The sequence below is a fragment of the Rattus rattus genome, chromosome 15 (genome assembly GCF_011064425.1).
Source record: "Rattus rattus isolate New Zealand chromosome 15, Rrattus_CSIRO_v1, whole genome shotgun sequence".
NCBI lineage: Eukaryota > Metazoa > Chordata > Mammalia > Rodentia > Muridae > Rattus > Rattus rattus.
This window is the reverse complement of record NC_046168.1, coordinates 9,799,563-9,815,942: the sequence shown is the minus strand read 5'-3', so window position 1 is coordinate 9,815,942 and position 16,380 is coordinate 9,799,563.

Here is a 16,380-nt window from a genome sequence, read left to right as displayed (position 1 = left end):
GGTTTAACAAGTGACCACCAAGGGCAGGTGACACTCCCAGGATTTCGTTTTAACTTCTGTCTCAGGTTTTACTTGCCTACAATAAACAAACAGTCTGGCCATTGGAAAGAAGCGCCGGAAGGAATAATCAGTTTATCTTTTATTTTACTTTCAATTACGTGCATGAATGTGGGGGTGGTGCTCATGCACGTGGGTGCCCAAGGGGGCTTCAGATTCCCTTGGAACTGGAGTTGCAGACGGCTGTGAGGCACCTGATGTGGCTGCTGGAGATGGAACTCAGGCCCCGAGGGAAGAAGAGGGCATAGTCTCAACCACGGAACACTCCAGTCCAACAGTCAGTTCATTTTTAAATTGTTTTCATTTCAGACTGTAGTGGAATGCTCATTAAGGACGTTGGTGTCACGAGAGAAGCCACGAGCTGAGCTGCCTTTGAGGTCTAGCCTGGTCCAGTGTGACCTCTTTAGCTCTTTAGCTTCCAGTTTTTAAACCCCTCCATGCATTGGAGAGCAGACAGAATGGGGAACCCATAGAAACACTGTGGCCTACTTCAAAGCAAAGGCTTGCATAGCAGTAATGGCAGAGAGAAGTGGCGTGGGTAGCAGGGCTGTGGTGAGAGGGAAAGCAGAGAGACGACCTACAGGGCAAAGGCTTTGAGGAGACAGCCCAAGAAAAGATTATTTTCCTGGGAAGTAAAATCTAAAGCACAAAATCCTGAGTGTCAACCTTCAATAAATGTCACAAAGTCCACAGCTTGGTACTCAATTTGAGTTGTGACACTATGTTAGGGAAACGACAGACTCCATTTCCCCCTGTGTCCATAACAGAATTTTCATCCAAGACACCTGACATTCCGCCCCTACCTCCTGGAATAGAGATGTTCAGAAACAACACCCCCGGCTGCTTTGTTTAAGGCACTCTGGGAGAGCATGCCTTGTGGTCCTTGTGGGGCTATAGAGGAATTTTCACTAAGAAAACACGAAGAAAAAAAGAATTCTGGGGAAAGTTGCTGAACACCCCCCCAGAGCTCACAGTCAGCTGGTGTCTTCTTCGGAGTCTCCCCCACCCTCATCCATCTTGTCACCAAAGTCATCAACTGTCCTAGCAACCAACCTGCTCCCACAGACTCAGCCAGGAACTAAAGGAATTTAGATTCTCCACATCCATCACCTTCCTGCCAGCCTCATTCAAATTCATCAGTTACAGCCCTGTGGCCCTTCCTTCCCTCTCGGAGCATCCCTAACAATCGGGCAACCACCAAAGGGACAAAATAAAACTCACACGTTCAATAGAGTCGGATCCATAGCGGATCTTGAGAATCTGCTGGAAGGAGGATTGATTCGGTGAGGGAAGCTTGTCCCTGAGCCAGTATCTCACGATGCCCTGGCACCTAGTCCCTTTACCTGGAAAATGGACTCCTGTATTTTTGGTCCAGACTAGGGGGGAAAAAAAAAAACCTTATGCTAACCACAAGCCCCTGTGAGGCTCTTTTCCCACTTCTCTTCCTTCTTCCCACACGCATGCGCAATCCCATGTGAGCGAAACTAAGGGCCCCAAACCATAACAGCAGTAATGAAACCAAACGGACAAAACAAACCAGCAGAACCCCCGAGCCTATTCCAGAACCTGCCAGCATCTTCCACTCACACAGCCTCAGCTAGCAGTTTGGTGATCTTGCAGGGAACAGGAACCACAAGGAAAGGAGTGTTAGACCTGCCAACTGACAAGTGCTTGGCAGAGCCCACTCCACCAGCCTTCAGAACAAGTAATTAAAGAGTTAAAATTAGCGGGGACTCAGAATATACCCGGAGTTGCATGCGCAAGGCCCTAGGTTTAATCTCTACAACCCCCGTGAAAACACCCCAATGTTTAAAGGTTACAATCATCCCCTCCTATAGGGGTTCAGAGAGAACAAGCACCCCAACCTGAAAGAAACAACAGGGAGGTGGACTTGAATTCAGACATGTCACTTCATAAATTCAAATTCTTCCATTTACAACCATTCTCCCTGTGGGGAGCCCAGAGGCTCCAGGAACCATAACCACGGTGACAGCTTTGAGGAGCGAGAACCAGTCACAGGCAGTGAAAGGTGTCTTCCTTCTCTCTCCTCTACAAGTGTGAGTTCTATTTCTCAGCCCTTCCCCGGAATAAGGACCTTAACTTTTGATTTGCAAAAACCTTCCTTAGAATGATAGAGCAGATGGCCCGCACCTGCGGACTGGGGAGGACAAATTCTAATTCTCCAAGGGGCCCTCAAAGGGAAAAAACCAAAACAAAAGCCTGAGTCATTATGTATTCATTAGAGGTCAGAGTTTCCAGAGGGGATGTCAAGGGAGGGTGTTTACTTCTGAAGGCAGAGGAGGGAAACACTACCCCAAGGGAAACCCTAGCCCCACTCACAAACTGCCTGTTATTCTCAGCGGTGACAGAAAACACAAGGTTGAGAAAAAACAAAATGGAAGCAAGACCCATTTCAAAGGGTTGAATTCAGCTCTAAGCCCCTGGTCCCACTCCTCTCCCTACCACAGGAGGAAAAAATCCGGTATACAGCAGAGGAGAGAAGAGTAGACCCCACACTCACCCCACCCCACCCCACCCCAAGCAATATCCAGGGTTGATGCTCTGGTCATTCAAACCAGGCTGCTCTTCTCAGGATGAGGCAACAGAAAAGGAGTGGGTAATATCCCAAGGGAGGCATGAACAGTTAGATCACGGATCCTAAGGCCTGAGACTAAACTTCGTCAGAGAAGTTAAGGAAACAACAGAGAGGGACTGGGGATGTGGACAAGAAGGAGGTGGGGGTGGGGTTGGGGGTTTAGCTCAATGGTGAGGCCTGCACAAAGGCCCTGGGTTCGGTCCCCAGCTCCGGAAAAAAAAAAAAAAAAAGAACCAAAAAAAAAAAAAAAAAAAAAAAAGCACTTGCCTAAGAAGGAGGTGGGGTGCAGAAAGGCCTTGTGGTTCGTGCACCTGGTGTCTAAGTACGTACACACACAACAATGATGAGAAAACAGACAACCAAAGAAAAAGGTTATTTCACTGGGGCCTTTTAAACCTTTAAACTTTAAGAACTTTTTGAAATCATAATTATCTGATTCTAAGGTTAAAACTCTCAGTAAGTGTGCTGGAGAGGTGGCTCAGTGGTTAAGAGCACTGACTGCTCTTCCACAGGTCCTGAGTTCAAGTCCCAGCAACCACATGGTGGCTCACAACCCTCTGTAATGGGATCCAATGCCCTCTTCTGGTGTGTCTGAAGACAGCGACAACGTACTTACATAAAATAAACAACTCTTTAAAAAAAACTCTCAATAAGTACCAATGCCATTTCTAGCTGGTGTGGGGCCACATACCCACATTCCTAGCAGTTGGAAGGTAGAGGCGAGAGGATCAGGAATTTACAGTTATTCTCAGCTGCATTAGACTCAGGGGGTGAGGGGAACGGGGGAGGGGCTGGGTGGGGTGCAGGCCTTTAGTCCTAGTACTCAGGGGGCAGAGAGGCAGGTGGATCTCTGAGCTCCAGACCAACCTGGTCCACAGGGCTGGTGCCTGGGCTATGTGGAGAAACTGTCTGGAAAGAGGAAGGAGGAGGAGGAAGAAGAGAAGGAAGAGGAAAAAGAGGAGGAAGAGGGGGAAGAAGAGAAAAATCAAAGAAAGAATAGAGCACACTTAAACTTTTGGGTTCATTGACTGTTGTCCTGAATTTGTTGATTTGTTTGTTTGAGACAAGGCCTCGCTATGCATCCCAGGCTGGCTTTGAACTAGAGATCCTCTGTCTCGGCCTCCAAGCCCTGAGACAACAGTTATGCACCTCCTATCCAGCTGTACACCGTCTTGAAATTCCATCAGAAGAAGGAATGATGGTGCCTCCCTTCCTGACACAGGTGCTTGTAAGACGCATGCTCATCAGCCACATGTTACGCCTTCCGTCTTCTAAAGCCCCGTGCTATATGCTCAAGTCTTCAACTATTCCTGGTTCTATGAGAATAGTCACAACGCTCACTAGTTACTTCTTATGGGTTGTCTACAGATGCACCGATGACGCTGGCTTTGTGAACCACGTTAGGTGGGGTGTGAGCTAGATTTCTCTGTCTAGCCTTGGTCGCCATCACCTCTCTGTGCAGAGCTGAAGAATAGCCTTATTCTGAGTTATCAAAGAACTTTGTCTTACTTGCGTTTCTCCGCAACCGAAGCTCTTCTTTAACTCTCTCCGTCCCAACTGAAGAGTTTAAATGCAGCTGTACCAACTGGGATTGACCTAGTAGATCAGCCCCAATCACCAATGTGCTGGGAACTTGAAGTGGGATGGGGACCAGATGTGAAACTGACAACCAGGGGCCCTCTAGGAGTCATAGCTGGGCCCATCTCAGCCTTGGGTATTTCAAATATTTTGCTCCAAGTTGATAGTACTGTCTGGGGAGATTTAGGTGGTCCAGCCATATTGAAGAAAGTATGTCCTGTACGTAGTAGACTTTAAGATTAAAAACTCTCAGGCTGGAGAGATGGCTTGTTGTTATAAAATTATATTAACTTGTTTTTCTTTTTTTCTTTTTTTCGGAGCTGGGAACCGAATCCAGGGCCTTGCGGTTACTAGGCAAGTGTCTACCACTGAGCTAAATCCCCAACCCCAACTTGTTTTTCTTTTACTCCCACTAGATCCGACACTACACTGCCCCAAGGTATCTGGTAGACATCTTGCCAGAAACACACATCCCAACTCCGTGGCAGCCCAGTGTGCCTGCCGCCACACACTCTCCCAAACTCAATTCTCCACAAGAAAGAACACACAATACAATAGCCTCTGATCCAATTGATAAGATATAATTGCCCACCTAGACATACAAAGCCCTGTACACATCCATCCCTTAAGAACATTCATAACGACCTGTGAGGGTACAGAGTGAAATCTTAACATCCGCCTCCATGTTCTCTCAGTGTCTTCCTCTCTCCAGTCTCCTTCCATTCCAGTCTCCTCCTCTTCCCTTGAACTTCCTATCCTTCCTTCTTGTCCAATGACAGGCCTCGTCCTGTCTTGTACCTGCCTCACCTGTATGACATCATCCTATAATGGCTCAGTGGTTAAGAGCACTGAGTTCTCTTCTGGAGGCCCTGAGTTCAATTCCCAGCAACCACATGGTGGCTCACAATCCTCTGTAATGGGATCTGATGCCCTCTTCTGGTGTCTGAAGACAGCTACAGTGTACTCATATAAATAAAAGTTGCTTTCACAGAGCTTGCTCTTTGGGGTCGTCCACGGCTCCACCTTCACCCTCCACTCAAACGCTCAGCTGTTCCTGCAGTTGCCTTCCCTTGGTTTGTCCTCCCACCATCCCTTGTCCTCCCGCACCTTCACTTCAACCCTGACAAAGTCTGCATCTGAATCTTGCACAAATCCAGCAACTGATGTAAGTTTTTTCAGCTCATCAGGGTCCAGAGTGGCCTGGAACTCACTTATAACCCAAGTTGGACGTGAATTTGTGGTCATTCTTGTACTCAATCCTTCCAAGAACTGGAGTTACAGATGTGGATACCGTATCCGACTTATGATAACTTATAGACGTGTGCTCACATGCACACATGGCCGCTTCCAGCCACCCTCTTTGCCGGCCTTCCTGGGCAGAGCAGCCGTTCTTGTTTCTCCTGTTTTACTGCTCGCTCCAGTGCCAGCCAGGCCAGGTCAGTAGATTCTCGCCCTTCTGCATCCCAGTTGGGACCATTTCTCTTCCTCAAGAACTTTTGTCCTCTTGTCCTCTGTTGCGCCCGTCCGACTCCCAAGACTCCTCGAAGGGGTCTCTGCTCCTTGGCTTTGCGCTCCCTGCTCCGAGAGCCATTGTCCATGCAGTGTTTCTGCATGTCTATAACAGGATGAGCCAAGCATGGTGGTCCTTGGCTGTGATCCCAAGTGGGGGCAGGAGGATCTGGAGCTCAAAGTTACCCCTCAGCTACAGAGTAAGCGCTAGGCCAGAAGAGGCCACGTGAGAGTGTCTTAAACACAAAAACTAAGCTAAAAACCCAATGGAGCCGACACGCCTCTCTCTCTTGGAGGTAGGACCACAGTGACATTGTCAAAATCCCGTTGGTGTCAGTGGCCTCTGGAAAGACAGGATTCTTTCCATCATGTCTCAGTTTACGGCTTTTATTGAAAGTGCAATTATTATGACTCTGTCATTCGGAAAAGTGTCCTGGATTTTTGTTTTATTTGTAGTTCGGGGGTTCCAACTCGGGTCCTTGTGCATGAAAGGCAGTTCTCTACCACCAAGCTATGCCCCCAGCTTGTCTCTGTGCTTTGAGACATTCCGGTTGTGTAGCTGTGCTAGCCTGAGACCAGCTGTGTAGGATCCATCTGGCCTCAAATTTTCAGGAAGGCTCCACACCTCAGATCCCTGGGCAGAGTGGCACACATCTGTTATCCCAGCCCTGGGGAGGCAAAAGCAGGCAAATCTCTGGAGCCTCCTGACCAGTCTAACCAGTGTGCTCCAGGAAGCGACTGAGGAAGACTGTTGGTGTCAACCTCTGGCCTTCCACACACACATGATCCTTTATGTGCGTACCTACAAGCACATATGGACATTGTGTGTGTGTGTGTGTGTGTGTGTGTGTGTGTGTGTGTGTGTGTGTGTGTCTGTGTGTGTGTGTGTCTGCCTGGGGGAAGCAATGAGGGCCAGCTCTAACAGAAAGGTGCTGCCTTCCCTCTGCCTGTCTGTGGCCTTTTAAACAAACCCACCCTTCTTAAGGTAAAATCATGACAGGTTTGGTGGGTGCAGAAATAAGATAAGATTTTTGTTTCTTTCATCATTGACAATAGAGAACGGGCTTTCCCAATGAGTCTTGGTCAATTAGGTGTGGGGGCGCATAGAGGGAAAATTGAGAAAGAGTAGTCTCTCTCTCTCTCTCTCTCTCTCTCTCTCTCTCTCTCTCTCTCTCTCTTTCTCTCTCTCCTTTGCCCTGGGAACAAGGGTCATGATCAGTATGACAAGCTGTCATTTAGCAGAGGAAATTGAAGCTTCATTTCCTTCCTTTTGTGGCCCCCTCCAGTGCAGTTGGTGCCACCGTTCAGTCAGTCAGCCAGCGTGAGGCCTGCTTTACCAACTTTGTTTTGCAAAACAAAGCCAGTCACCTTCAAACTCAGTTGGTCATTTCCATAAATTAACACAGTGGCCGCTGGGAAGCAAAGCAGCTGGGACAACTCTTCCTGGGAAGTGATGGGTTAATCCTGGGCCAGCACCACAGGGAGCTTTGTGGGGGCTTTTGGGTCCCCGGCACCCTACCTTTCCCATCCCTCCCAGAGCTTCTCTCTCTCACCTGTGTCTTCAGGCTGACCCTGTAATCTCTTAAGAGTTTGGAGAACAGAGCCGGGAGGCTAAGAATGGGTTTTTCTACCATGTATGTAATTCTCCTTACATCAGAGCTGGGAAGCATGGTATGGTAAGGGAAAACCTAACAAGAATCCATAAGATGTGTATTAGTCAGGGGTCTCTAGAGAAACAGAACTGGTAAAATGAGTGATAGAATCATATATAAGGGAATTCGTTAGAGAGGCTTACAGGCTAGGGTCCAGCTAGTCCAACAGCGGCTGCCTCCCAGTAGCAAGTCTGAGAATCCAGTAGTTGTTCAGTCTGTAAGGCTGGGTGTCTTAGCTGGTCTTCAGGGTATATCAGAATCCCAAAGAATCAGGTTTTAATAAATGGGAGAGCAAAAACAGGCAGGCAAAAAGCAAAAGTTTTCTTCTTTTGTATTCTTTATATAGGCTGTCACTAAAAAATGTGGCCCAGATTTAAGGAGGTTCTTCTCAATTCAAAAGATCCAGATTCAAGGTGGGTCTTCCCACTTCAAATGATGTAATTAAGAAAAATCCCTCACAGGTATACCCAGACACTTGGGTTTAAGTCAATTCCATATGTTGTCAAGTTGACAACCAAGAATAGCCATCACAGGAGAGGGGGAAAATACTAAATATCTTCTTAAAAAGTATTAACTTGTACATGCGGGCAAAATGGACTCGATATGGTAGACAGATACAGAGGCATCTGTAGGAAAGATCTCAAGAATTCTCCTCCAACTAAATGGAGTTCATTTAGAGGAATCCTTTTGACCTTAGAAGTTGACAAGGGATCACATGTAGAGAGACAGTATTCTCCAATGTCATTCGGTGTCCTTAGGACTCAGTGGAGGTTGAGGTTCAGATCAGACTACTGGTCTACCTTAAAGGGGTTGAAGAGTATGAGTTTAGTGTTGATGCTAAACAGGAATGTAGAGCAGGCAGGCAGTAGTCTTACCTCATTAGAACAGAGCCTAGAGCAATCAGAAGAGGATTTTTTTTTTAAATTTATTTATTTCATGTATGTAGGTTTACTGTCATTGTCTTCAGACACACCAGAAGAGGGCATCAGACCCCATTACAGGTGGTTATGAGCCACCATGTGGTTGTTGGGAATTAACTTAGGACCTCCAGAAGAGCAGTCAGTGCTCCTAACTGCTGAGCCATCTTTCCAGCCCCCCAGAACAGGATTTTTAAAGGACTTCTTTTTGGGTATTTTTTTTTAATTATTATTATTTTCTCTCCAGACCCAGTGTTCTGGAGGACAAGTCCAGCCACACCAGTGGTGTTTCTGATGTCTTTCCCAGGTTACACAACAGGCTGAAGGTTGGAGTTATTGACAATATTCACGTTGTCTCTTGCAGAAGCTCAAAACAGGCAGTGGAGTTATCAACATGCAGTCGAAACTCGGGGGAGGGCCCTCTCTGTTATCTGGTGCCAGCTCATGGTTCAACTCTACCAGCTAAGCTAGAACAGGGAAAGCTAGGGGAAAGCACTAGGTAGTGCCCATCCGTTGGTTTCGCTCTTAAGAGTGCTTACATAAAACCATGGGTTTCAGTAAAAACTTGTTTATTTGATGTTTTCCTACAGGTGCTAAGGAGGAAAACTGAAAGGAACAATTTTAAAATTGAAGTTAAAAAATTTAAAATTTAACTTGCTTTTAGCAAGTCGCTCCTGTGCAGTTAATTCCTTATTCCACCATTTTTATGTATTGAGGGTGTTTTTTTGTTTTTTGGGTTTGTTTTGTTTTGTTTTGTTTTGTTTTTGAGAAATGAGCTCATTTAATTGATATGTTGTTGTAATATGTAATTCCATATATTTATATATGTATATATATATGTATACAGTATAAATATACATATTTATGTATGTAAATAGAATGACATGAGACACATTAATTCCCCAAAGTTGGCAAACAGAGATAAAAGTTTCATACACATAAGGGAGGCTACTGTCTGTTTTGTCTTAGGACCAATATGAAAAAGCAGTTACAGAGCCTGAGCAAATCACGTTAGAGCAGTAGCCAAGGTGAAGCCTGGAAAGTATCAACACAAACATGAACACATTTCAGAGGGATTTATGTGAGTTATATCACCTGCCAAAGACAATTATGATAAAGGCCGTGGGCTTTACCTCTTCTTGGGATGAGGTCTTCACTGTAGCCCTAGCTTCACACAAGGGCCTTGATGGGGGTTCTAGGGATCCAATGCTTAAGAATCCTAATTCAGGCTGGAGAGATGGCTCAGTGGTTAAGAGCACTGGCTGCTCTTCCAGAGGTCCTGAGTTCAAATCCCAGCACCCACATGGTGGCTCACAACATCTGTAATGGGATCTGATGCCCTCTTCTGGTGTATCTGAGGACAGCAACAGTGTACTCACATATATAAAATAAATCTTAAAAAAAAGAAAAAAGAACCACTTTACCCAATGAGCCATCTCACTAAACCTAATTTTTGGTTTGTTTTCACTTTAAAATTGTATGTATATGGGTGTTTTGCTTGCATATATGTCTGTGAACCAAATAGGTGCCTGATGCCCACGGAGGCCAGCCGGAAGAGGGCATCGAATCCCATGGGCCTGGAGTTATAGACAGTAGTCTACGCGCCATGTCGGTGCTGAGAATCAAACCCAGGTCCTCTGCAAGAGCAGCCAGTGCTTTTAACTGCTGAGCCAACTCTCCAGCCCCTAATCCTGACACAGGCAGGGGCCGCTTGGGCTGTCTAGTTTTATGCTAACTTGACACAAGCTAGAATTATCTGAAAGAAGGGAACTTCAATTGAGAAAACGCCACCATAAAATCAAGCTGTAAGGCATGTTCTTAATTAGTGATTAATGGGGGAGGGCCCAGCCCATTGTTGGTAGTGCCATCCCTGGGCTGACCCACTGGGGTTCTAAATGAAATCAGGCTGGCTAGGTGGGTAGTGCACTCCTTGAGCTTGGGAGGCAGAGGCGGGTGGATCTCTGTGAGTTCAAGGCCAGCCTGGTCTCCAGGGTGAGTTCCAGGATAGCCAGGGTTACATAGTAAGACTCTGTCTCAAAACAATAAAAAGGAGGGAGGGGGAGGAGGAAGAGGAAGAAAAAGAAAGGACAGAAGGAGGGAAGGAAGGAAGGAAAAAAGGACGGAAGGAAGGACGGAAGGAAGGAAAGAAGGACGGAAGGCAGGCAGGCTGAGCAAGCCATCAGCAGCTCTCCCCCACCCCCCAGCCTCTGCATCAGCTCCTGACCAGGTTCCTGCCCTGTGTGACTCCCCTCGGTGATGGAAGTGTAAGCTGAGGTAAACTCTTTCCTCCAGAGTTGCTTTGTCACAGCAATAGTAACCCTAACTAGGACACCACTCAATCTGAGTCCCCTAAGAGACACATCTGGATGCTTTTTATCTTGTTATTTTAAAACAGGCTCTCCTGAGTCTCAGGTTGGCCTGGAACTTGACTATGTACCTGTTTTTTAAAGTCCTTATTTTATTTTATGTATGTAAGTACACTGTAGCTGTCTTCAGACACACCAGAAGAGGGCATCAGATCCCATTACTGATGGTTGTGAGCCACCATGTGGTTGCTGGGAATTGAACTCAGGACCTCTGGAAGAGCAGTCAGGGCTCTTACCCTCTGAGGCCGGAACTGATATGTAACTAAGGAGATAATGATCTTGAACGGCTGGGCCTTTTTGCCTTTCCCTCCCAGGCATGACACCATGCTCAGCTTTATGTGGTACTGTACTGAACCCAGTGCCTGATGCTTGCTGGGAAAACTACCAACTGAGCTGTATCCCTGAGCTATATACATGGTCTTTAATGCCTCTGCTCTCTGATATGCTTCTTCCACAGCCTTGCAGCAACTGTGTAGAGGCCATGGTGGGGCTGGGATGTACACAGCATGCAGGAGGCCCTGGGCTTGACACCTAGCACCACATAACCTAGAGGTACTGCTGCACTCCTGTAATGCCAGCATTCAGAGGGGGAGAATCAGGAGCTCAAGGTTATCGTCTGCTGCAGGTGGAGTCTGGGAGGTGCTGGGATACATGAGACACTGTCTCTAAAAGGAGAGGGAAGGAGAGAGAGAGGAAGGAAGGAAAAGAAGAGAAAAGGAGTAGAGAAAAGGTGAGATAAACAAACTTATAAATAAATTTATAAATAAATAAGAAAATAAAAAATGAAAACGGGGGTTAGGATTTAGCTCAGTGGTAGAGCGCTTGCCTAGCAAGCACAAGGCCCTGGGTTCGGTCCCCAGCTCCAAAAAAAAAAAAAAAAAAAAAAAAAAAAAAAAAGAAAACGGGTTGGTGAGACAGATGGTCAGAGGGTGAGGGTGTCTGCTACCAAGCCTGAAGACTTGAGGGCTCCCAGAAGCCACATGAGAGAAGGAGAGAGCTAATTCCGCATAGCCCGCTGACTTCTATAGCACTGTGACATTTGCACACCACCCACACTGAATCAACGTTAAAGGGAAGGAGAGAATGTAGCTGCGTGTGGTGGCTCACGCCCAGAATTCCAGCATTCAAGAGGCTAAGGCAGAAGGAGTAGCCAGGATACCTAAGATGCCATCCGAACAGAGAAAAGGCTTGGACTCCATCAAAACCCCAGATCAAACAGGTAGGCGCCCAGGGCTTAGAGCAATCAATTCGCGAATCTATAAGAAGACACAGGGCTCCTGCATCCATTTTGTAAGGTGGACAATAGTGTGAGTTCACTGATGGGATAACGATCTTAATGCTATGACCTGACTTCATTTGGGACATACCCTGTGTTCTCTCCAGTGTAGGTTTTGTTTTGTTTTGTTTTTTCTATTTTTCGGAGCTGGGGACCGAACCCAGGGCCTTGCGTTTGCTAGGCAAACGCTCTACCACTGAGCTAAATCCCCAGTCCCCAATGTAGGTTTTTTTAAAACCACCCTTGAAAGGCGTGAAAGAATGAATACAGTTTGCTCTTTGTATATTGAGCCCATATCTGTAAAAGTGAACACAGGTCAAGCTAAAATAAACTAGAGTCTGGGATCCTTGTAACAACCACACTGTAACTGGGCTGAGGAACCCTGATGTTCGAGAGTCTAGGGCAGCTGGCTTAGAGGGTGTCCAGTCTGTGGATGGGGCAGCAGCGTGGCTGACTCAAAGGCCCGCAGCACAAAAGAGAGGGTGCTCATTTCCAAAGGTTCCGCCTCTGTGTGTGTGTGTGTGTGTGTGTGTGTGTGTATCTGTGTGTCTGTGTGTGTGTGTGTGTCTGTATGTGTGTATCTGTGTGTGTGTATCTGTGTGTGTGTATCTGTGTGTGTGTCTGTCTGTGTGTGTGTGTGTCTGTGTGTGTCTATGTGTGTGTGTGTCCGTGTGTCTGTGTGTGTCCATGTGTGTGTCTGTGTGTGTGTGTCTGTGTGTGTGTATCTCTCTGTGTGTCTGTGTGTGTCGTGTGTCCGTGTGTCTGCCTGTGTGTCCATGTCTATGTGTGTCTGTGTGTCTGTGTGTATGTCTGTGTGTGTCTGTGTGTGTGTGTGTGTGTGTGTGTGTGTGTGTGTGTGTGTGTGTGTGTCTGTGTGTGTGTCTGTGAGTGTCTGTGTGTGTCTGTGTGTGTGTCTGTGAGTGTCTGTGTGTCTGTGTGTGTGTCTGTGTGTGTCTGTCTGTGTGTATCTCTCTGTGTGTGTCTGTGTGTGTGTCTGTGTGTCTGTGTGTGTGTCTGTGTGTATCTCTCTGTGTGTGTCTGTGTGTGTGTCTGTGTGTCCGTGTGTCTGTCTGTGTGTCCATGTCTATGTGTGTCTGTGTGTGTGTCTGTGTGTGTCTGTGTGTCTGTGTGTCTGTGTGTGTCTGTGTGTCCGTGTGTCTGCCTGTGTGTCCATGTCTATGTGTGTCTGTGTGTCTGTGTGTATGTCTGTGTGTGTTTTTGTCTGTGTGTGTGTGTGTGTGTGTCTACGTGTGTGTGTGTGTGTGTGTGTGTGTGTGAGTGTGCGTGTGTGTGTGTGTCTGTGTGTGTCTGTGAGTGTCTGTGTCTGTCTGTGTGTCTGTGTGTCTGTCTGTGTGTCTCTCTGTGTGTGTCTGTGTGTGTCTGTGTGTCTGTGTGTGTCTGTCTGTGTGTATCTCTCTGTGTGTGTCTGTGTGTGTGTCTGTGTGTCCGTGTGTCTGTCTGTGTGTCCATGTCTATGTGTGTCTGTGTGTGTGTCTGTGTCTGTGTGTCTGTGTGTCTGTGTGTCTGTGTGTGTCTGTGTGTCAGGGTAGCTTGAGGAAGTTGGTTGGTTCTCTCCTGCCACCATGAGTCCCAGGGATCAAACTCAGGCCATCAGGTTTGGCTGCAAGTGTCTTTACCCCTTGAGCCATCTTGTCAGCCCAGGATGCTTATTCAAATAAAACCACTTAGTCATCTGCATTCCATGATTATGCTAAGAAGTAATGAGCTCCTAGCAGAGCAATAGAGAACACTAATTAAGTAATCTACATGATGCTGTCTCAAAATGGAAAAGGTGAACCTTGGCAGTGATCGACAAAGGACTCGGAAATTAGCTCAGGGCAACCTGCCATTGCTCGTTCGTACTTTTGAGGAGCTCTCTCTCTTCATGTCATCGTCCCAGTTTGCTGTCATGAAGCTGTTCTGGATCCTTTTCTCCCGTTGTCCTCTTCCCACCTGTAAGGCCACGTGAGGTGATGATGCTCCGGCTCACGGAGCACAGCTGCTTTGAGAAAGCAGACGGGAAGGAGATGGGAACTTTGAGCCTGAAGGAAGCTGGACTCTGGAGCAGCAGTCCCCACCTCAGTCCTGAATTGCTGGTGAGGCAAGCCAGGGAGAAATGGTGGTTTATACGATTCCTGTGCTGGGGCTGTCGCTGGATTAGCTGCCGCCTGTCTGCTAGCTGCTCCCTCTTCTTCCTCCTCCTCCGCCTCCTCCTCTTTCTCCTCCTCTTCCTCTCTCCACCTCCACCAGTTCCTCATCCCTCTTCTTCCTCTTCTTCCTCCTTCTCTTCCTCCTCCTTCCTTCTCTTCCTCCTCCTCCTCTTCCTTCTCCTCCCCCTCCCCTCTTCCCTCCTCCTTCCCCTCCTCCTCCCTCCCTCCCCTCCCCCTCCTCCTCCTGTGTGTGCTCCAACAGCAGCTGCTGCTCAGGAACCCTGGAGATGGGACTCCCCTTGGAGCGGATGGCAGTGGCAGGGGGTGGGCTATAAAAAACAATTTGGTCTGGGAACAAAAGGCATCAATCAGTCAGCAGCGTCTTCAGCCTTTGATGTGGATGAGAAGGGGAAGGCAGAAGTCCAGGCTTCTGTTCCAGGAGGGTCAGTGGACCAGTTAATAGGGAAGGAGCCTGCCCGAGCGGAGGTCTTCTGCAGACTTGTCTTTGGTGCAGTCAGCAGTCCCCAGTCTGAATTTGAAACTGCCAGAAACCAGTGGACGCCACTGTAGAAGCCAGCTCTTCTGTAGGTCTGAAAGTCCCTGGTTTCAGATTTTTCAAAGACACTGTAAAGTCTAAGTCAGAGGCACAGAGTAAACTCAGATGTTGCTAATGGTGAGGGAATCAACAGAAGAAAGAGCAGAGAACAACTGAGGTGGCAGAAATAGCAGCTGAGACCTGGGCCAAGTCCGAATCAAAGATCAATCTAAATAGTTCCTACAGGGAGCTGACTGCGAACGAGCAGGGTCAGGACATTGGGTGCAAGGTCTCAAATGTATTTGATAATTTCAATTCAGGCTGATCCATGGTGTGATCCAGGCTGTGGCAGGAGGGTCGTCAGTTCAAGGCTGCTCTGGACAACTTAGACGGGGTCTAAAGAGTAAAGAAGAACTAGCTCCTGGGGAGAAAGAGCTTTAGGAACTGTTAGCATTCTGTCCCATACCCGGAATAGATTCTATTCTGCAATATACTGTCGTGTGGCTGGTCCCTCAGGGGGAAGGGATGCCTCAGCATGGGCCCGTGGAGGCGCCCTCTTCCCCCACACCTGACTACACCTCCATAGAAAACATACCCCTCTTTATCTTTTTATAAACACATCATATGTGTCGTGACTCGGATTTAGAACCTCCACAGGTTTGCCACCCCGCCCCCCACTGCTATCACATGCAGATCCAAGCTCGCTAGCCCAAACTCAGAGACCTGGTAAGCCCTCTTCCCCCACTGATCAGAGTAAACCTCCCCATGGTCCCGGGGAGGGTTCTTGAGCTTGGAGCTGTCCTTGAGGATGGAGCGTTTCACTCACTCTCGTTCTAGACTTTTCCCTTGGGTGAGATTTTCCTCTCTCCTTTTGAGACAGTTTCTTTCTCAGTGCTGAAAATGCCAGGCCGGGCCTGGGTAAACTGCTCTCTAGCTCAGGAGCACCGGCTCCTATTCTCCCATCCATAGGTCTGTCTTCATCGCCCGGTCCCGTCCCTATTTACTGGGATGTCTCGGCCTAATTCACAGTAAACAGAAATCAATCTCTCTACATAGCCACTAAACTGGTACTATAAAACAACTCTCTTGCTAGTCCACAGCGTAGGCTCCCCCCTCCCTCATTCCCTTGCTCCAGCCTGCCATTGTGGCTGCTGCAGCCGCTAGTTTGCTGCACGAAAAAACAGGACTGGTCCTGCCTCCTGCCAGGGACTGTTTGCTACCTTCCCCCTCCCTCCCCTTCTCCCAATCGCTTGTTAGATCTGCTCTTGGTTTGCTGCGTGAAAAGCGGGTCTGGCCCCGCCCCTTGCGTCTTGCCAGGGACTCCGTGAGACTTGCTTTCCCATGCACAGGGCCACCTGCCGCCCCTACTCTTGCACGCTCTCATGAGGGGCTCCTGAGCTCTGCCCGCCTATGCTGCTACTGGACCCTGCCTGCCTGCACAGCTCGCAGCCGCCGGAAAAGCAGCTTTGGCCCTGTCCGCCCCTATCTGCTGCCCCTTCGCCGCTGCCTTCGTTGACCACTCTGAGTACTATCGTAGTTGCTTTTGGATGTCCTGTTTGGGCCCACTGCAGCCTGGAGAAAAGCAGCTTTCGCCCTGTCTGAGAAGTCATTACTCGCTTGACTATCTGCCTGTGCTTGTTCACACAGGCACACGTGTGTGTGTGTGTGTGTGTGTGTGTGTGTGTGTGTGTGTGTGTGTGTGTGTGTGTGTGTGTGTGTGCGTCCACGCACGCATTGCTGGGAC